This window comes from Anticarsia gemmatalis, chromosome 16 (assembly GCF_050436995.1).
Source record: "Anticarsia gemmatalis isolate Benzon Research Colony breed Stoneville strain chromosome 16, ilAntGemm2 primary, whole genome shotgun sequence".
NCBI classification, from domain to species: domain Eukaryota; kingdom Metazoa; phylum Arthropoda; class Insecta; order Lepidoptera; family Erebidae; genus Anticarsia; species Anticarsia gemmatalis.
In genome coordinates this window covers 10,160,980-10,183,206 of record NC_134760.1, presented here as the reverse complement: position 1 = coordinate 10,183,206, position 22,227 = coordinate 10,160,980, and the positions used below count along the sequence as shown (strand labels likewise).

The 22,227-nt window shown below is 35.8% G+C and overlaps 1 protein-coding gene across 5 annotated transcripts in view; it reads right to left on the bottom strand.

The window, feature by feature from the left end:
• Window positions 1-22,227, bottom strand: part of aPKC (protein kinase C iota type) — a 208,069-nt gene that overhangs the window by 123,925 nt on the left and 61,917 nt on the right. The window contains exon 1 of one of the 5 annotated variants that reach the window (XM_076124400.1): window positions 5,150-5,359. The exons of the other annotated variants lie outside the window; for them this stretch is intronic. The gene's annotated coding sequence lies outside the window, so the exon portion shown is untranslated. Of the gene's footprint in view, window positions 1-5,149; window positions 5,360-22,227 lie in introns of those variants that run through there. 5 annotated transcript variants of the gene reach the window in all.

The following is a 22,227-nucleotide window of genomic DNA, read 5'->3' as shown; positions in this document are numbered from 1 at the left end:
GGCATACGTCATAAGAAAATATATTATACACCAAACATACGTGTTTCTAATATGGAAAAAATAGAAAAGATTAAGCAACATAAATTTTGCATGACATAATAGAGTGAAGACAGCCAGTGTGCAAGATTTATGACCAGTGCCCAACTTTATATTGTGCGCGACTGTACGAGAGTAATGTTCAACTAAAATTATAATTTCAGTGAACGTAAAACGCCTATTATTTAAAACGGCTTCAGTAAAATTCGGTTGAACAATAATTCAATGGAAATTATTATAGCGTTTTGTAATGGAAATAAAGCCCTTGTTCTCGGGGATAAATACGCAGTAAATAATATACAACAAGAATATTTATTTTATGGTTCAAGTATAAATTAAAAAAAAACGAACATAAATTGTTGAAATTATTTTCTGGGTACATTTGTAGGGGATTCAAAACCTCCTGTTCGTCTTTAATAAATATAAATCGACGATTTCTTTTCTTACGAAACTTTTGAACACGTGCTCGACTGACAGTTTAATTTACACAGTTTCCTAAAATCCTCAGCAAAGGGGAAAAAGTTACATCCAGCCAGTTTTAAAACGAATTAACCAAAAACACGTACAAAGAAAGAATAAGAGAACAAAGTCAATTAAAACATTTACAGTAAATTCTCCCTTAATTAGAAACGTCTCTAAACCCTGACCAGGTCGTTAAATGACATTTCAAGTCCTGATGAAAAACAAGCGCAGTAAATGTGTAAGGTCACTTTAAATTAAAGGACCACTCGGTGCGGCGCGCCGCTAAAAACTACTAAGCCTCATAGTTGCTACGCCTTGTACACAATTTTGGACAAAGACGTCGCGAATTTGCAATTTTTGGGCTCCTTAAGTCTTTTAATTAAACACCAACGTCTCTCGTCCAATTTATTCTGGTGCCGTTCCGACTCTGTGGCGGGCTTAATTTTGTTTAGGGCTAAATCCATCCGTTTGAATGGGCCGCGAGTTGGCACACATCGACAACTGAACGCCACTTGCGGTTCCAACGTAATCTTGGTGCCTCTTTGTTTAATCCACTTTGAGGTTTGAACGACGATTTTCGACTCAAACCATCATTTAGCGAAATCACTTAAGTGTCGTTTACAAAAAAATGTTGACGTTTCATAGACTAATAAATAACGGTAGAGCTTAGTTAGAAAGATTTCTTTATAGTGATTACAACGGCAATCTTAAGTGCCTATCTGCATTATTCCGTTATTAAAACTTGTCGTGACTGGGGCTCATATTAAGTAAACCGTTTTACTTCCTAGTTTTCAGTCTACGAGTCGCCCTACTTAAGAAATATTAAAATGATAAGAAATTACCTGGTAAACGACTCGCTTACGGTGAAACGGTACGTTAAAGGAATTAAAGGTTATAGAGGCAAGTTAAATAATGTTTGTTACATTTTTCTTGGCATAAATTAGTCTCCAGTTTTCGCTATAAACTGCTAGCCTAGTTTAAACGTTAAAATATACCGTTGGACTAGGTTAAAATAAAATTAAGAGGATAAAAAATGCAGCAAGTGAATTTATTGCGGTGAGTTATGATTTTAATTCTATGTGAATGCAGAAACAGAAATATATAAATCGTAAAAGCAAACTATCACTATAATACTGTGAGTAACTAATGTGGGTTGGATTTTTAATGTATGTGATATTCCAAAACATAAGCTATGATACCAAGCTTCTGGTTGTTTTATACCATTCTTTCTTAGGTGGGTATGAAGATTCATTAGGAAGTGTAGAGGAGCTATAAGAGAGGAGAGAAATTTGTAGAAATTCCCCCATGAAGGGAGTGAGATTACACGCGGTCAAAGCAGAGGGCGGAAAGATAGTTTTATCATAAAATACACAACAATAATAACGTTCTCCAATAACTCTAAACTAACACAAATGACTCAACCCACAAAAACAGTAGGTATAATTCACACAAACTGGGAGCGAACGAAACTAATTCAAAATGTCCCTATGTAAATTTCAGTTTCGGTCCCTTAAGTTTTGTTACCTCGTCCAGTTACAAGTTAGCTAAGTTTTAGCTTTCTAGGTCAATAGAGGACTTCTGTAGGACGAACGAGGATGGACAGGTTAAGTTATAAGTTCATTTGGTACATAAATATTGGAGGAGGCTTGAAATAGACCAGCTACGGGGACGCGTTTTAAGTTTCCTCAACCTTTGAGATAAGTTTGACACTGAATAATCGGTAATGTCTTTTGGTGATCTTTTAGTTTTTGGGTGGCTGTTTTGTTTAAGTTAATATTGAATCTTTTAAGAAAAGGCTGAGACGAGATATTTGAAAGATATTTCACGAAGCAAGAATGTTTGCACATACAAAATAATGCGACTGGAATCAAAAAGAATTACTTGCAGGTAAATATGTAGGTGTCATGGATTCTAAAAAGTACACGCAATGTACTTGCGATCAAAATGAGTGTTTTTCTTATGTTATTTTTTATTGATAATCCGTCAAAATAAATAAAGATAAGATCAGAAAAATGTGATTTTACCAATTACCGATATTGAAAAGAGCCTTTTATTATTTTTCTCTCATTTTCTGTTATGAAAAGTATCAACAAATGCGATATAATTTTGTACTAAGATTTTATTAACAGTTTTGTTACAGAAATTGGCTTCATAAATAAATTAACTAAGACATATTTTTATATCACAAGAACAGTTAAATCATGGTAAAACCATTAGTGTCAACTACCCTATTGGGACAATATGGGTGGATAAGCGGAGATTTAAAAACAAAACCGAATACGGCAATACCTCCCGCGGGCGTACTTGAATACGTACGATTACTTCTTATGGATTATACGATACAATGGACTTGATACTGTGTTAAATATATTTAAAAGAATATGTGGAAATTTGCTTGTCTTTCACCGTATATTATAGGTACAGTAAGATAAACATAGGAAAGAGATATTCTATAATTGTATATTTATTATTTCTGTTCTTAAATTGTATGGTAATCTACGTTTGTTGAGCTCAAAGCCTATAATTAATTACTAGTCATTCGGGATCTTCGTCGACTGAAAGAGTTACTTCGAGTAAATATTCTTCAAAGATCAGAAGTATCAAAAGCAACTACGTTTTGTTTAAGGCTTTTTTAATCATAGAATGACATTCATAATATAATTTCGGACCTTACCCCTTCATTTAACTTTACAATATTTAATATATTACTGCCCGAATGCTGGGCATGAGCTTTCTCCCATAACGGTGGGTTTAGTTTATATCAAAGAATAATATATGACATTACTAAATATTGGCTGAAAAAATGCAAAACGGACTCTGAAGTGATGATTTCCTTGTGAAAACTAAATTATAGGAAGGTGGAGCAGACAAAATGCCTTTAAAAGGTAAGGGAGAGATCACAGATACATTTATAAGGTGATCTAAAGTGTCTTCACCACGCCTTTCTCGTGAAGAAACTAAATGATAGAATATTTATCTTACAGCCTTTTTCTCAACGAAGCCTGCTTACTTTGAAACTAGATTTTTATGCTAACAAGAATTTAAAGTATGCTTGCATTATCATAATGCATTATTTGGAGAAAACGCAGGTTTATTATTACGGTTAAGTATGTATTTTTGAGTAGATAAACGTGAGATAAGAGACAGAACTATTCCAACTATTTTTTGCTTATGCAATTTACGATATGCAACGATAGTATTATCTACGAAGATTTTTTTTAAGATTCGTATTCATGCTTATATAGTGCCTCACGACCGTGACCCGACAATTCGTGCGGAGGTGAGATTCTTAAATAAATAACTAATAAATGTATGTATTTGTTATACTACGAGATATGTATAGTTTTCATTTTAATGGGCCTGTGTATGAGTCTATTTACCCATTTTGTTGTTAAAAAAGCTTCAAAAAATAAAAATAAGGGAGTGTCAGATAAAATGTTGCTTTTCAATGTCGAGAGAACATTTTACGAAACGAAAGGAAAATTTGCTTTGTACTGCGTGGAAACGGCGAAGGAAATTATATGACAGCGGACGCGGCTGGAGTCTCTGTAAAACTAATATTTTTCCTACTACAACACCGTTTAGTGAACAAATAAAAATACGAATGTTTTGCGAATTCTATTTGTATTGTGTATTTTCCGCTAGAACTTGTTATACATTGAATATGAAATAGTAAATTTGTGTTGGAACAATTAAATCTTAAGTGTATGAAAACGATACAGCAATACGTTATAATTACAGGTTTGTAGCGAGTTATTTATTCAGCGTTTAAGTTGTAATGTTCAAAGTAAAATTTACAGTCACGTGTTTTAAATATGCATAGTCAGCATGTTTTCAAGCTTTTACATTTCGAAAATACAAATGATAAATATCTTTTCGAAACTCGTAAAAGCTAAAACGAAATTTTCCGGAAAATTCTAATTTGTGAACTGTCAAGCGTCATTAATTAGGGGGAGAAGTCATTAGAGGCGATTAAAAAAAAGTTGAGTGCCTGCCTCGAATATAAATACGCCTAAACGAAGCAACAGTGCAAATACTACATTAGCCTCCCCGTGTAATATATAAGTACTACGGTACAGTCGCCGCTTGAAATATGTACGCTTTATTACAGAAAATATTTGCTGAATAAATTATGTTTCCTCGCTGAGCGAAATACTCAAAGCTTTTGATTACTGTTACAAAAACTACTAAAAATTTCACGTTTTGTATTTAGAGCGATAATATCAGGACGTTCCTAAACAAACCAAGTTCACGGTTAAGCGAACAATGCTGATTAGAGGTTTTCGAGAAATAAAATAAATATAACAGCTTTTACGGCTTCATAAACAAACAAGCTATCGCGTTGAAACTTTGCTCCGCGAGCCGCAGTTTTAAGGTCAACCAGCACTTGCGTACTATAGGGTTAAAAGACCGCGGGCGCGGTCCGGATTACCCCATTAAAAAAGAAAGCCACTTCTAACCTCGCCGACACATCCAATACGATACACTATTTACTTCGGCCGCGGTATAAACACACATGGAGTGCTCCCCGTATTCGCACGCCATGGCAATGATAAACACGGTGTGATCGATATTCAAGTACGTTTGTTTTTCTCGCGTGTCAATAGGAGAAGAGGTTCGTTTTCGGCGAGTTTTCGCTTTCCCGACTTACGCAACGGGATGGGCACGTGGACGACCTCCTTGGCTCGACAGCGGACACTCGGCTGATTCGATAGGGCGGGTGTTGGCGGTGGTTACTGCGAGGTGTACAACACTTTTATTTGTAGGGGTCGTAGAAAAGGCAGCGGGCGAGTCGCCGCCGGGTCGAGCGCCCGCGAGAGCGAAGTGCGGCGGGCAACGCGGCCGGAGCGGGACTGGGCCGAAGCCGGTCGCGCCTGCGTGCGCCGTACGGTCTCCTCCCCCGATTGATGTAATATTTATCTTGGATTAAGAACTAGATAAGGAGCCGTGGCGAGACGCGCTCCGAAACCGCTCCGAGTCCCCCATGCTTTAACCTCATACAAAATATGTTTTTGGTATGGTCAGGAAGCAATATTGCTTATAAGAAATTTTGCAAGCTAGGAACGTCTAAGGCGGTATATTTTTGTAGAAAGAACGATTGGCTCATTTGATTAGCGGCTCGCGGAGGCTCGCTCGGATCAATCCGTTGCGGTCCGCGGGTCGGACGCGTTCGTGCGCCCCCGGAGGCGCTCGGGTGAGTTCGCGCGAGCGTGACGTCACCGCGGGACGCACGCGCGGCGACAGGTGGGCGCAATGCGCCGCACCTATCATATGATTATGACGTTTCCTATTGGATTTGGTGCCGGGACGTTTGGCTGGAAATTGGTTGCGGCAAGTTTGCACACGGCGATCGCCGTCGGGGGGTTGGGTGTCTATGCAATTGATGCGATACAAGTTTTCAATTATGTGACTATTTTTACATGTTGCGTACGGACGAAATATCAGATTTTATTTTTCGTTATACGACTCGTAGTTTTCATTGCGTGTTACTACCGAAAAACAAGTTTCGTAAAAGTATTTCAAAACTATAAAATAGGTAACAATCTGAACGTATAGTACTTATTTTAAAACGAATAGTCTCGATCTTTTAGCTTTAACGGCAGCTATACATACATCAGTGCATAAAAAGTTATTACAACGACACCGAGGCACGCCACTAGACTTATTTGTTTTTTAAAGTTGCCATTTATAAGGAAAGCTTCCTGGCTTGGCGTTTACGTTGGAAACTTAAACACTCAGTAACGGTTTCTGGTTAAGTTTGTAAGTGGCGGAGTCTCGTGTGACCTAGAAGTTGTCAAGCAGTTTTATTGGTAAGGCCTTTCATTATACACTCACAATCACGCTCGTTCCTACAAGTGGGAAGTGAATAGAGTTTACGAAAGATCTTGTGTTGCGATACCTTCGCATGCTTATTGCTGGAGTTAATTTTATTCGGTTAAATAAAAAGCGGCTTGATAAGAAGGATGAAAGTAGAATTTTATAATGCTTATGGTCGACGACAGTAACTCATAAATAAATGACAGGCTCAATCAACTCGGTTTGTCACTTCGTGCCTTCAATCTTTAACTAGTTACAAAGAATCAACTATAAATTCTCATATAACTATGTCAAAAATAATCAAAACAAAATTAAACTTGTACTCATTAAAAAGGTCATAATGTTCAACATAATTTTGTTGACGGTTCTCTTCAACTCATAAAAAGTTTCCCCACCATAGATAATAACAGGTCCGATAACGTTAAACTTCCATAGACAACGTCCGGGTCCCAAAGGGGGGATTACAAAGTTTTAAATTTAAAACCCACTGGTTTAAATTTTAAGTGGGGTTTAGTACAAACTGTGTTATAATATTGTACTTTAAGTTTAAATAAATTATGGAATATTGATAGCTTTATAAGCTATTGAAAGCTTAGGAGTTTCTGATTTTTAGCTCTGAATGATGATAAGGAAATAAGAAAAAGTACAATCATACCCAAGAATATTTATATAATGAAGATATTTGACCTCTGTAACAACCGAATCCGCGTCGCCCGTACAATGCACCACACTAATCTAGTAAAAAAGACTAATAATCTAAAACTAAAAGTTTTGGATAAATTTGCAACAGCAAAAACCCACACTACCCACATGCCACACAAACACTACCAAATACAGTATACTTATCCAAATCCATTGTACGTAATTATGTGTATAATGACGTCACAGTTCAAATATCGGCATCAAATGACCGTGGAATGTGACCTGGCTATTTCAGGCGAAGTATTTTTGTGCGTTTTAATAAGTCAATGCGAAAGTGTGAGCAATTTAATTTTGTACGGACTATGTTTGGCATTTCGTGCTATAATCGGCCGGTTTATGTTTAAATCTCTTTTTGCGTAGGACGAGTGTAACGTTATATTGGATTCAAATTAAATTAGAATGGCGTCATTCATTGGATATTTTAGACAAAAGTATCGGTATTCTTAACTTTTTGTGTTAATTTTATGAAAAAATAAACATTGGTTTTAGTTCCACTGTACACTATTTTAACTACATGACTATAAGTGTTTGATATCTATATGTAATTTTATGTGGTTCAAAAAGCTTTGGGCATTTTAATAGTCTTTCACAATGACACGACAATCACAATCGAAAGTAATTCTTAGTGCACATGATTTTAAAATCACAAAGTAAGTAACATTTCGAGAAAAAACTCTCACATTTAGCATTTATATAGCAAGAGCCTTTTAACCAAGTACCTCACAAAGACATCTCACTTCAAAAACTTAGATTGTCATAGAAATAAAAAAACTGGTTCTTGTTTGTAAGTTGTATGCATGAAGTTCAAACTTTGTTCGCCAAATATTATTAAGCTTATTAACAAACTAGTGTCAAGCGGAAGGCTTTAAAAGGTAGTGACGTATTAAGAGGTTTAATAAAGGCAAGCGATGGAGGCTTTGCGAATTTGTTTTTTGTTTGTTCCGTTTTAGCGCCGCCGCCGTGATTAAACACAGCCTGTTGCGCGATTTAAATGTACAACCGTTTGATTTATTACGTGGACGATTCCGCTTTGAGAGCTTAAGATTTTCGGAAATGTATTGAATTGTTAAATATGTTCAATTCTCTTTTTTTGTGCCTCAGTTTCTCGCGTTGTGTAAGTCTAGGGTTAATAATGGTGCTGGATAGGCGTTTCTCTTGATTATGTTTTGGAAAAAAAAAGGTGAATAGTGCTAAAGTAATTGCAGATTTATTAGCAATTTAAACATGCTTGAAATGCCCATTTAACATTACATACGCATAATAAAAATCAATATTTTTGCAGTCAATGTTTTAAAATTTGAAGAAGCTTACTGTCTTAACTTATCCAATATCTTAAGATAAATTCGAGATTTTGAAACCCACTTTATAAGAACAACATATTGCAACATAAATAAATATTAAACGCAATCTATTCCAAGTGAATTCAGTAACGATTGGCCGTTCTAAGCGAGCGTAGACGTGCTACGAATGCTACGCGAAGCGGCTACGTGCTACGGTCGTAGCTTGGCTACGAGTGTGCTGTTTTACTGCTACGTTAGGCATTTTACACACTGATATCACGACATAAGCAAAACTGATATGAGCTTGTAACTGATACAAAATCTAAGCAAGTGAATTGTGCAGATGATAAAGTCTACTATGTGTAATAACTGCCTATTTAACCAATACTGATATAATCAAAATATATTTAGAACAGAATTGTAGCTGTTGTGCACATACAATGGGGTCTGAAAATATAGTTTATTGCCCATAATATTGGCTCAATATCAAACTGCAGTTGCCTTTGCCAGATACGCAAGTGTGAGATGCCTAATGCGTATAATTTCAAGGACAGCTTAATAAAACTAGCATAGCTATCGGTAATCAGTAATAAACTATTGAGTACATTTCTATTTAATGGAGACTAAGTATCGCTATTTTACATATTGGAATGTGCTCTGAATAAAGAATAACAGTTTATGCTAACTGGGCTAAGTTCTTTCTAAGATTTTGAAATCTTATTTGTAATTCTAAAGGACTATTCAAAATCAATATTGATCATTTTGTCCACTTGATTTTAAGTGATTATTTATCAGATTTTTTAATGTGATAGTAGCACTTAGTAGCTGTTTACCAATGCACCCGAGTATTGTGGTTGCTTTCCCATATCAAACAAATATTTATTTAAATAATTATTCTGTTCCTTCAAGTACCCGATTGCTATTGTTGTGGTTGTGCCCAATGGGACATGGTTGGAATTTGTGTCAGTTGTTTATGTGTTGGTAAAAGTGCTTACAAAAAAATACTTATCAGAGAAAACATAGCCAATGAAAAAGAACTTTTGCCACTCTGGAAGTAAAGTAAAATATTATAAAACAAGTTTTTAGTAAACGATTAAACCAGTAAGTAAATTATATTCACCATTTCCATACTTTGTTAGTAGTTTCACAGAGCATTTTAACGCTTACATTTTTATTACGAAAAGCAATAACGCAGAATGAAAACTGCATATTGCACTGAGACCAATTAAATTTTTTGTATCGTTTGAATTCCAACGAGAACCGTAATACGTTTTTTAATCTCTTTAAAAGAACATAAACTGTTTATACAGATTTCGTAACAGAGTAATGTAACAAGCTTTTCTGACTTTAAACGAGACGAATGGAGTCTGGTTGTTGTATGAGTGAATGGGATTGTATTCTTTGTTGTGTCCCAAAGGAGCCAAGATAAACTATTTATACTTTTACTATTTAAAATTAAATATTACGTAAAACTTTTTACATTATATATTATTGACTTGGGGTCACATACGAGACTGTGTAAGCCACATCCTAATCTAAATACTAATGTAATTTAATCAATAAAAATTGTAATAAAAAAATAATGATGTTTTTGTCAATAAAGAGTAGCTATACTTAAACTGTCTACGTTATCACAAAACAAGATTTTGTTGGCGATAAATGTTTCTTTGATAATTAAAAAATAAATCACGAATAAGGTTGCATTTAAAAAAAAATTGTTTCACTACACATCCAACGATCGTATAAACCAACATGTGATAAATAGGCCTTATCTATCCCAAACAAAACCGCGTTTAAAAGCTAGTATTAAACAAATATCAGTGGTGTCGGTTTGGTAATATAATTATGAAACAATTGTGGTTTGCCGCGCAGTTGCAGGCAGTGTTTGAGCGCACCACTTATGCGCTTAAATTGTTAAGCTCGTGTGAGCATTCCGCTTTTATGCGCTGAGCTTTAGGCTGTACCTCCAATAGATATAAAGGAGGATGTGTAGCTGTGATGTGTACCTTTTATTGAATGATGAACTGAAGATCCAATTCTTTACAGTTTTACAAGCTTAGAGGACTCAAGTTAATAGACTACTATTCTAATTTCAATCTGTGAGGGAGATAGTTCGATTATAATGATGGCAAGATATATAGATGTGAATGAATCTGCCTACCCTTATGGGAAAACGGCGTTTTTATGTATGTATGTAGAACGATACTTTAGTCTAGCATAAGTTTATGGTTGAATTAATCCTGTTCACATGCACGTATGAAGGCAATACAAAGAGTAGTAATCGCATTGATACTCAAAGCTACGCTATAGAAACAAGACGTGAACAACAGTTAAAATTTTATGGACTAAAGTTATTCCACAGCTAAGCTACCTCGCACATTAAACATTGGAAAGCGAGCCTTAAGCCCATGTACAGCGCGGCAATGTGAAGCAATGTCGAGCACATCACTAGCCAACCACCGGCTATTGTAACACGATTATGAATGCTATAACGATATTTGTGAAATGTGAGCCCTCTTTGATATGTTATGAGTGCTAGCCGTTTTATTAAATTGCGTGGATTTAATCGTGTTGCGAGATGATTGGGTTATATTTTGATGTTCAATGTTTGGGATAATTGCGTTCATTTCCAACAAGTTTCATGAATGATTAAGTGCATTTCGTTAATGAAAAGCGGCGTTTAATGGAGTGTTAGCCTCTATATTGTAGAATTTTTGTTGTGGGAAAGCTGAAACTACGCTGCAAAACGAGCATTATAGTTCTATGTTAGATACAACCCATGCTTATACAACCAATAATTTTGAAGATGTTTGTTCACGAAAATATTATACGTCTAATAGAACAGAAAAATACAACAGTTCGTAGAGTCTTGTGCATAAAAGCAATCTAAGCAAGCTTTATAAAGACGGTTAAAACTAAACCGATAAAATATATCGACACTACGTTTTATAGATCACACCGATTCTCATAAAAGTAATAAAATCGCACCATCAAATTGCCATTAAAAACCGTTCTAGTGCCGAAACGTTGGGATTAGTCGTCTAGACCGAAACTATATGACGTCCTATATGAGATTGGCTTTGCTTCTAATGAACGGGGTTTAATGAAAGTCGACGAACGCTGTAATTATGAGCTGGATTTACACCTGGCTTCCAGATAGTGCCTGTACTGTATTTATGTTTGTTAGTAATGTAAATCTGGTCTGGTATGTTTTTGTTTTAGTTTTAATGTTTGTTGTATAACATTATTTCATAATGGATTTGAAGTTTCATACCTATACTACTCCAGGCTGTAGTTCAATAGTTAGTTTCAATGTTTTACGAATCTCAATTTTGGATACGCAATAAAGACAACATTCTTCAAATACTATTAGAATCAAAATCTTTAATAAAACTATCATTATTTCCATCTCTCTTTATAATAATTTCGGTTCCAAAGTTATTATTGCTTGGTTCAAAACATCAATGGGTAAAAATATACAAGGGTCGGACATTCTCACCTGCTTAATCTCAATCATAATTTTCCATAACCCCATTAATAGATCCTACAATCAAATTTGCGCTAGCAATCTCATAAAGCGCAACACACGTCACTCCGGTACAAGTTAAATGAGGTGCAAGCAGGAACAATTGGCAACTTGCGGCCGACACTGGCCCGAGCGACTGTGCCACGATGTGCGCATTGTACGATGGTTTGTCGCTTTATAAGTATGTACGTTGTTTTATGAGGTATTTGTGGCAATAATGGTAATGGGATTTTGAGGGAATAATTATTTCATTATTTATTTATTTGTTCACCACCAACTTAAATACTTACTTAACAGTTAGTATTACAATTTTTTTATACATTTTGTAACTATGCTTTTAAATTAAAGGTTTTTGTTACATAGAGATCTAAAGTTGTAGTAACGCAATTTGGGAAGAGAAGAAGTACTTAGAACCTGTTTTCAAAAGGAGTCAAACTTTTGATATTCATACTTAAAACTAGTAATACTTACGGTATCAAATGCCAAATTATATAAATGGGTAATGGGTACAAATCATTAAATAACATAAATAATAATTCACGTTTCTGTCTACAGCAGTTCCCCGTATCAAATAAGAATTGAATTTCAACACACATAGCTTAATAACCTAATTATTTATTAAGTAACCGCATTCTCACAAACTTCATAACTTCGAAGAACTACTTAAATCGGTTTTACAATCGGACCGCGCTGTATTCGTGCAGTGGATATAAACTGGCGGTACGTAAACTACGTCTTATACCGTACTCTAAGTGCAGTAAAAAGTTAGGAAACACAGGTTTTTAGTTGCAATTAACGGTTGAACACTTTGTTCTAACTTCCACTCTTAATTGCCTATACAAGTGATGTGAGGAGTAATAGAGTTAATATGGTTGTTCAAAGTTGTGTTTTGTTTTATAGACGAAATAAAATATGTTACCCTAAAACATTTTTACGAGAATCGAAATACAAACCGAGTTACGTTTAAAATTTTCGTTTATGACATCAGACTACATATATTAGTTTTTATATTATTATATTCGCACTTATAAATACCATCTAACCTGAATCTCGCTACAATAACGTGCTCATATAACTAATGAACAAAACAAGAGACGTTTACCTTAATCCAGATTACTATTACCCACTAGTCAGAGTAGAATTACTATAATCTAGACTAACCTCAAATAATTTAAGAACTCGGCATACCAATCCCAGACACAATTCACAAAATTTAAACAACTTTTCCATTACACGAGTCGATCTGCAAATAATCTAGAACCGTAAAATAAAATCGCAATTGGCGAACTTAAAAAATTACAAGTGTAGATTGGACTTGCGCATGATGGGTCCCGTACCCGGGTCCATATTTTTTATAAAAAAAATGTCGAAAAATGACGTTTGTTGCAGTCCTAATTTTATTTAAATTGAATTTTTAATAAAAAAAAACGGCAGAAAGTCACGTTTGTTGCAGTCCTAATTTTTATTGAGTAAGTATATTGTTTTTTTTTTTTGTTTTTTTTTGTTTGGTGTTTTAGCGGCATCGGAAATACATCTTCAGTGAAAATATCAAATGTCTAACTATCACGGTTCATGAGATACAGCCTGGTGACAAACAGACAGTAAAGTCTCAGTATATAGGGTCCCGTTTTTACTCTTTAACGGGCACAGAACCCTAAAAACGAGTTGAGAATGCAGATAAAATATGAAATTAAAGAAAATAAAAGCAAACGGCTCATCTCGCGAGTTGGGGGTTAAAGTTTCAGAAGTTTGCTTTCCGAAATGGATTTAGAAGGGCGGAGAGGGCTTTAAAGTGTCCAGAGTAGATAAGTCTGTCGTTGGTAAAAATGCCTCTTCACCTTCTGTTTTATGCAGGGAGGCTTTTACGCTAGTAATATAAATATGCCTGTTTTTGTTGAATGAAAATAAGCTGTAAATATCACTAACTTACAATTGAAAACATAAAACTCAATTAAACTCAAGACTTAACTTCTTCGTTCGGGAGAAGACCCTTGCCCAGCTGTGAGACATTAATGGTTTTAAAGAATGTGTATATGGACGCATTCTTTTTTAAATAAGGAGTGACAGATATATATACAAGAAAGGGCATAAATTATAGAAAATGAATAACTAACGCGCTGAATTATACCATAGCTATATTAAACGCCCAGTATACATAGAAATGGTGGGTAATATAACAAAACGAAACGACCCTAAACGTTAAACTCAGTCCTTTAGTTGACTTTAGTATCAATCTTTCATCTTCATCCAGACACATGTAATTTGTAAGCTAAATAAAATAGTATCTACTTAACCATTTCTTTACAAAAAGTCCTTTTAATAATCTAGAATTTCAGACTTACCTGCGTCTAAATGGTCTGGTAGGTTTGACAAATAGCTGGCTAGTATATCAAGAGTGCCTGTGGGAGACCAGTCACTTACCTGAAAAGAAATAAAAAGGTAAATTAGAGTAACGCACAAAATGTCTAGTCTAGATTATAATTTAGGATATAAATTATGTGAAAATATGTAGTAAGTTCTTTTGTAATTTAAATGGATTATCCGACAGATGTATGTAAGTATTGGATTTTGGAGTTTTTCACCGTAATTAATTTTCAGTTTTATATAAAATAGCTTTAATTCTCATTTGTGTATAAAATGAATTGTTTTCGTATTGATACATAATTAACAGGTAATTTAAAGAAGGTTCTTTAAAAACCTTTTAACAATGCTTTTATCAAATATTAATTTTATGAATGAAGGCTTTCAGAACGCTAAAACCAGCTTTAAATAACAAGCAAACGTTTACAATAATCTTTCATCATAGTAGATCTGAATTTACCACTAGACATATTTTGGCCTCAAAACATAAGGCTTTCTTAAACCAGTCTACTATTACCCTCAAAACTACATCAGAAACCCTGCACAGCTCATTAATGTGGGTAAGCACATCGCCTCCCAAGAGTTAACACTTCAATCCAGGTTAAATATGCCTATGCTAATTGTGGGTCCGGTGAAATTATTCCACAGATTATGATTTTAATCCTTACTCCACTGCAGTACACATACATAATATATGTATGCATGTCATTTGTATGGTGGACCACGTACTCGTAAATACGGGGATTTAAAAGGTTTAGCTAATAGTTTTGTTATTAATTCGAATTATTTGACTAGTGATCGCTAATTTGCATGTTCTATTCATACGTATACGAAGCTTAACGAAGGTAAAGATTTTTAAAATAAATCCTGGGCTCTAAGATGCGTACAGTAGCGCGTTTCTCTTAAGCCAGTTCAATCGACTATCGAGAGTTTAACATTTACAATATTCAAAAAAAAATTGATCGCACCCTCTAAAGGTGACGGTAAATTTTAATATCTAGCCGGTAGTCGATAGTCGATAGTGGCAAAGAATCGCGCTACTGATTGCTCCCTTAAATCATTATCATCATCTTTTAAGTTACGACCACTGCATGCTATAAATAATAAGACTATATGATTTGTAAAACATACGAAAACGCCTTTAATTAACTAGGAATACGTTAAAATTGTTCATCATAAAGGTAATCAAATCATATGTCTAAAATCGTTCATATTCCTTGCCATAAAGGCGAAGATAGACACGCGACTTGCGCCCAATCCCGCACTGACAGCCGTCGATGCGCCAATTAAAATGATTGTGAATGCCCGCCTTATGCCAGTCAACTTGAACGAATGTGTAGTCACGCGAGAATATACAGTAATACATATAAGTAATTGTTTTGTTGATACATAAAACGAGACATATGTTATAAGATGTATGTAAAAGAAAGGGAGAAGAACGATACAAACGCAAAATGTGGCAAATAATAAATACAGTAATATAATAAGTGCGTGTGTGATATGGAAAAGAGAGTGCCTGTGGGCTGGGCGGTAATGTATACGGCTGCTGATTAAGAGCTTGCGGGTTCTCTTCCCGTGTCATAAAGTGCTACTGGTTATTTCTCAGAATATTTTTCAATAGCAGCCCGGACTTGGGTCAGAAGCCCGGTATATGGCAACAGCCTCGCTCTCTATTACATAGGACTAAGATTATAAATAGCAAAACCGTGGTTATACTAACATTGTAAATGACGAAAAAATTCATGTATTTCATACTTCTTGGCCTACCCCTTCGAATATAACAGGAATCATATTATGTACGTACATTATGTATTTTCCACCAGTTACATACAAACACAACTGAAGGAAGACAATATATCTCATCGTTAGTAACGGCAATTAAAATGATTGTGAATGGGCGCTTCTTGGCAGTTAAGTTGAATGAGTAGCGAGACAGTCACGCGAGAAACTCTGACCCGGTCATACGTAACGATACATTATTGTTTTATTGTTATCTGTATTGATTCCGTGTACCGTACGTAAATTTATGTAAACGAGTGACGTTTATACCCTTTAGGCTCAGTTTCTCAAATTAAAATTAATAATTTAGATAGAGAAATTAATAATTTAGACAGAGAATCTGCTAGATTAAGTTACAGCTAATGTATTAAAACAACTATCAGAATAGCATCTGATGATTCTGATAAGCTACTTTACTACTAGTTGTATCAACTTATCAATATCATTCATGTGTTAATATAATTACCTACAAGTTTAGAACATGTGATATTTCCTTAATCTGACGCTACCAGTCCCTCAAACTATGAAGTTTTATAAACAGTCTCTATCACCAATCGTTGAATGGGCGCAATAATACAAAACATTAACTTATGTAAATGTTGGTGTTTGCTGCGAGGCGAATATCAGAGTAGGTACGGTGAAATATCCAAAACATAATATTGGTAAAGTTTAATGCAGTCCTAAGAAAGTGCGGTACTAGCAGATAATGTAACCACAAAACGAAAAAAATGGTATAATTCTGAAACCAAATGCAGTGTGACTATAAATAATGACTCCTGCTTACAATATAGGCCAGTATTATAATGTAAATCAATAAAACAATAATCGTGATGCATATAACATCTATTATAATTTATGTAAAACGATTACTTACATGAGACATGATATCCTATAATTAACTTCCAATGCTATTATTAGTACGGAGATGGAAGTTGAATAAGCATCAGAAGTCACGCAATGGTTTTTAACACAATAAGGTACAAGAACGCATAAGACATGGTGCAATTTTGTTTTTATAGAAACGAGTGTAATGCTTAAATATCACACTGACTCTTATTTACTTTGGTTTCTCTTATGTATTTTAGTTGTAATCGATCTGTGGGTTAAGCAAACCTTGGCGCGGTCATTCCGTAGATGGGTGACCGCATAGTGGTATTTGAATAGGGCGTTTCCGTGCGCGAGGGCACGTAAAAAGTTGGTCCCGGTTGTTGTTAATTAAGATAACAGTCGTTAAGCCACATCAAAGGCCTTCGGGCGGCTTGAACAACTTTGACACTAGGTTGACCACTAACCATACGATAAGACGAAGAAGAAGAAGATAATATTGTAGCTATCAAGTTTTTGAGCTGCAGTTTAATACGTTTTTGTAAAACACACGTATCGTATCGTCGTTTCGCGGGCCACATTGGCTCACATAACCAACATTGATTTTTTCGACGTTGATGTATATTTAATTGTTGTTTCGATGTTTACCATTGTGCAAAACAATTATGTGGATCACTAATTCTTGAAAGAGTTCGTATTATTTGGTTATTTTCTAGAAAAGCACAGACTGACACCAATAATAGATAATTAGTCTATCACATCGATATTCTTCTACGTGGAAGGCGCCCAGGATAACTATATGCAATGTCACCAGCGAGGCGACTAGAGAATCACTGCTCGTCGTCCATCAATTTGACATACAGCTACATTATTCTTCTTTAAACTCATTAAACATAGCAACGTCCAATAGTTGCGATAATTAAATTGACAGTGAATGTAGTAGTGCAGGTCGTGGTGAATGAACATAGCAAGTCACGCGACAAGCCTCGCTCCATTTACCTGACAATTGTTCTGTGACGTCACGATCACTGGACTTTAATGATTTCACCCGTCTTTCTTTTGCGTAATAAGAACAATTAAAGAAGGTAGATTAATAATAAGTCAAGAACTAAATCAGTGAAAGCCAGGAAAAAGGCAGGTGCGTAGTACACGTATCCGGCGGTGCTGTATGACAAGATGTATGGATTTAAATGAGACAAGGAAAATTTGTAGAAATCGCGGCAGGTGACGTGCTTTAGTCTCTACCTAAATCTATGGAAACAAGCGTGAATTTGTGTATGTAAATCTAACTTAGGCACTTTATTACAGGGATACTTATATTATGTTTTAATTAAAAGCAATCAACTGCAAGACGGTCATCGTATAATTTTGCTTCAACAAAAAATTATATCGAGAAAAGTCACAGCTAGTTTTCGTAACACTGTACGTAAGTACCCTTGAATTTAGTTCCTAGGAATTCGTTACAAGGACTTCTAATAAGAGATAATAGCATGGTAAAGCTAATGAACCTAGAAAGTTCTAATTTCTATCCAAGACTGGCACCTCTATTTTCTTGAAGAGATGTACCCAACTTGTGCCCGCGACATCGCATCATCTGCATTAAAAGATATTCCGTGATAAAGAAATGATAAAATAGGCTTAATTTCATACTATTTCATTATTATCCCCCCCGGGACAAATATGTGTTTTATGAGCACGAGTATCTGTTTTAGGCCTGGTTGTTAATTTATCTACTTAAGAATGAATTTAGAAGAATACAAATATTTATTAGTTATTCGGATACCATAGTATTCTCTGCTCAGCTTGGAATTAAATGACGATGTGTGAGTTTGATATTTATTTATTAGATATCCGCCTATTTGCATAAGAATCAAAAGCTTCAAAGTGTTTGTGAAATTCTTACTAAATATGGGACGATCACCGTTCTCACAAGTTTTATACGAAAGCAATATCTTTCTAGTATTATACTCACACAATGTACATTGCATGTTACATCGTTGCTAACAATATGTTACTATGTTGTATACAGCACTCAACCCGCAATGGACATTGGACCAAATACGGCATTAAAATGTTGGTCAGAAACGCATTTTACTATGTTTCAAAATGTAGGTTAGAGTACAAAGTATTTTGCTTAACAATGTGGAGCTACGATTTCGACTGCCGTTGTTGTCTGAGTAACGGTGTATGCGACTGCCAATTTCAAGGTTTTGGATTCGTTTCCTAGGTTGGGCATTGGGTTAAGTGCTTCTAGATCTTTCTTAAGTCTTTAGAGAACCTTTGTAGCGGACCGAAGTTTGATAATCGAATTTCAGTAGAGAACCGTCAGTATGTTTTTCAATTTAGGCAGCTGCAATTTCGTTGATGTAATTTTAACGGCGCGGGCGGCAGTTACGCATCGCGTAATAAAAGGAGGATACATTTGTCAGGAGCGGAAAACCTCGCATCTATATTGTTATAAGGCGTGATATACTTTATGTTAAAGGGTTCAAGGTTCATTGAACTTAACGCTAAATAGGTGTCATTGAAGTTTGTAAAGAGAGCAATCAAAAAGGCTCAGATCGAAGCCAGAAATTGTTTCCTAGAGTAAGTCTAAACCATAGAAGCATACGAAAACCTTCATAAGGATTGGCGAACAGCGAAGGGTTGAAACAAACGTGTCTGTTTACTGTTCATACAAGTTAAACGTGTGTTGAAAAAGAGCACTGAAATGGTACATTTGAAACTGTTGAAGCAACATATGGTACTAGCGATAAAGAGCTCTCAGGACTCCGCGTGGGCTCAAGACGTAACACCCTTCCTCGGGGGGTTGAGGTAAATAAGCCGTTCCGTTGTTAACGCTCTAATGCGTAACGCGAATCTCTTGCAGATACCGAAACAAACGGACTGCTCATTGCTCCACGAACCGTGTGGAAAACAAACATATGGCTTAGTACCGAAACCTCATTCGTTATCAACGCTCAACACAAACAAGGCATCACACATTCGACACCGCTCTCCAATAAATATTTCCACGACCCTATCACAAGGCAATAAAGTCGAGATTCCGACGTAACGACATCCAATAGGTGCGGCAATTCGGATTTGATGAATGCCCTCGGCTCCGATGCGAAATAATTTCTTCTATTCATTCGCTAAAATATTACGCGCCGACTCTCTGACTAATGAATTCATTTCAAGAGAGGCTCTTCAGTCCGCAGAACTGGAGTTATCGATAAAGATGACGAATAGTGAAACGGGAGGGTTTCATTCTGAGCCAAGATTAGTGTTTGAGTCTGCGTCGGCTCTCCACTGACGACTAATAGATTTAATCAATTATATCTCAACGGAATGCCTCTAAATGTGCTCCTGACAAATAAGATCTATTTATTTTGTATGCCAGTACTGTGGAAATAAATTTTCTTAGATATCATCAAAACGCGTAAGGATGTTATGTACCTAATTACACACGTATTTAGTAACAGCGTCATACAATTACCATCTTAGAAGCCACTTATAGAGCGTTATTTGCAGCACGTCCCACTCTTATTTGGAAAAACTTTCAGGATTTCTTCTTTATTTGTAAAAGAGTGCTAAAGTATAAACATTTTGATCCAAGAAACTGTTTCCTTTAAATAAAGTTTATTCGGTGCCAAAATGTAAGGAAGTGCAGAAGGACAAGGTTTAAAAGCTAAATAAAGACGCACAGCCAAAACTTGAGCGTTTATATTAATTGTCAAGTTGCCAACCAACGCCTAGTCGCCTATACTGTGCGAGAACGTTCCCGGTGGCGGTATGATCTACCGTCATAATATGTCGCTAGTGTCGAGCGATATTTTACCACTCTGGAGCACCATTATCTCCGCAACCAGAGCCAAGAAAATTTTGCAGCCACCCGCCCGCTTTGCGATAAATATCACCGCAGAGGTAATTATTAAGCCAAACGGATAGTACCCGCTCCTAATTGCTGTTAATAAATCCGTGTAGTGCATAAGAAAATGTTCTCAAGTTTCGGGTGCTAAATTGCTTAAGTGGGTTTAATTGCATTAAGTATTGTGGCGCTACAGTAACAGAGCTTGCATCTTGCACTAAATTACAGACAAGGGAAAAACTGCAGCGATAAATTTATCTGTCTTGAGACTGAGCCTCGGTAAATAATGTAAGAAATAATTAAGAGCAGTCTGTTTCTTTCTTGTGCAGTCGTGAAACGCTCTAGTTAAGTCCAAAGTTCAGAGACGAAGTTAAACAAATGTGGTCGCAGCGACCCTTGAGCTCAGCGAGGCGTGAACGACTTCGATACGACATGTCCAAGTCTTATTTCGTGGTTTTGTTCCGAAAATATAAGGTGAAACGCTACGATACGTTTAGTTGAAAAGTTTGAGCAGATATTTATGAGCCGGTATCAAATGTTTATAGTGAACATTAGCATACGTCACGGATGCGACTATGTCGCCGCAACTGGAGTATAAAACCATAAAGCTTACACAGTAGCTGTATATTAAAAGCGAACAAAGGTGTGGAGGAGGGTGGAATCAGAGCTGTTACGTAACTTACGATCTGCAATATAAGCTAATATAGCCTCGCGAAAGGTGCGCATAAAGAATAATGGTTTTTGAATATCAAACTAGGTATTTCCGAAGCACCTAAAGTACATGTTCCGATGCTCCCCTCGAACGTAACATTTTTCTTTTGGACGAGGAAATATGCGCTCACAGTTGATTTACGAATTGTTTGTGAATGCGGCAGTGGGGATAAAATACAGACTTCCTCTAATCTGATGTTATCTTTACGTCTGTTACTGTTGATTGGATGAGTTTTTTGTGTTTGTCTCACCGAATGTGAGTACTTGTAAGATAGACCTCATAAATTGGCGGTACGTCTAATTACCGGATACTTAGCTGTCTTTAATCAATTTACTTCTGATCTATGAAGAACGATCAACAAAACGTCTATTTTTCAAACAACAGCGACTAAAATACAATCCATAATTTAGTAACACTACAAAAACATACAGAATACCAAAGCTTTTCCTCATCCTAACTATAGAGACACTGTCATCTTTACCCAACAGTATCTTTCAAAAATTCAAAATGCCATATCCATTGTCAATAAGTGCAAGCTCGGTCCGTCGTTAGACTACCAACTAGGCGGCTAAATGTAGGTGAATACGGTATTCCCCACTACACTTACAAGGGATGCGACCACTCGTGAGCGAGTGCGTGATGCGAATACACGATCTATTTACTTTAGTTTAGCTTGCAATGTTCAAAGTTCGATTATTGGTGCGTTTTGTTTTCAGGTAAGTCAATTAGTGGTTAAGTTTTTTAATGCTGAGTGTCTGTTATGGTTAGAGGCTGTTATGTAAATTCATACCACATAATTTATGTCTGGTTGTCTTTCTTTCTAATTAAACTAGGTAAACCGATTTGAACAAAATTTTGAGACAAATTTTATGACTCG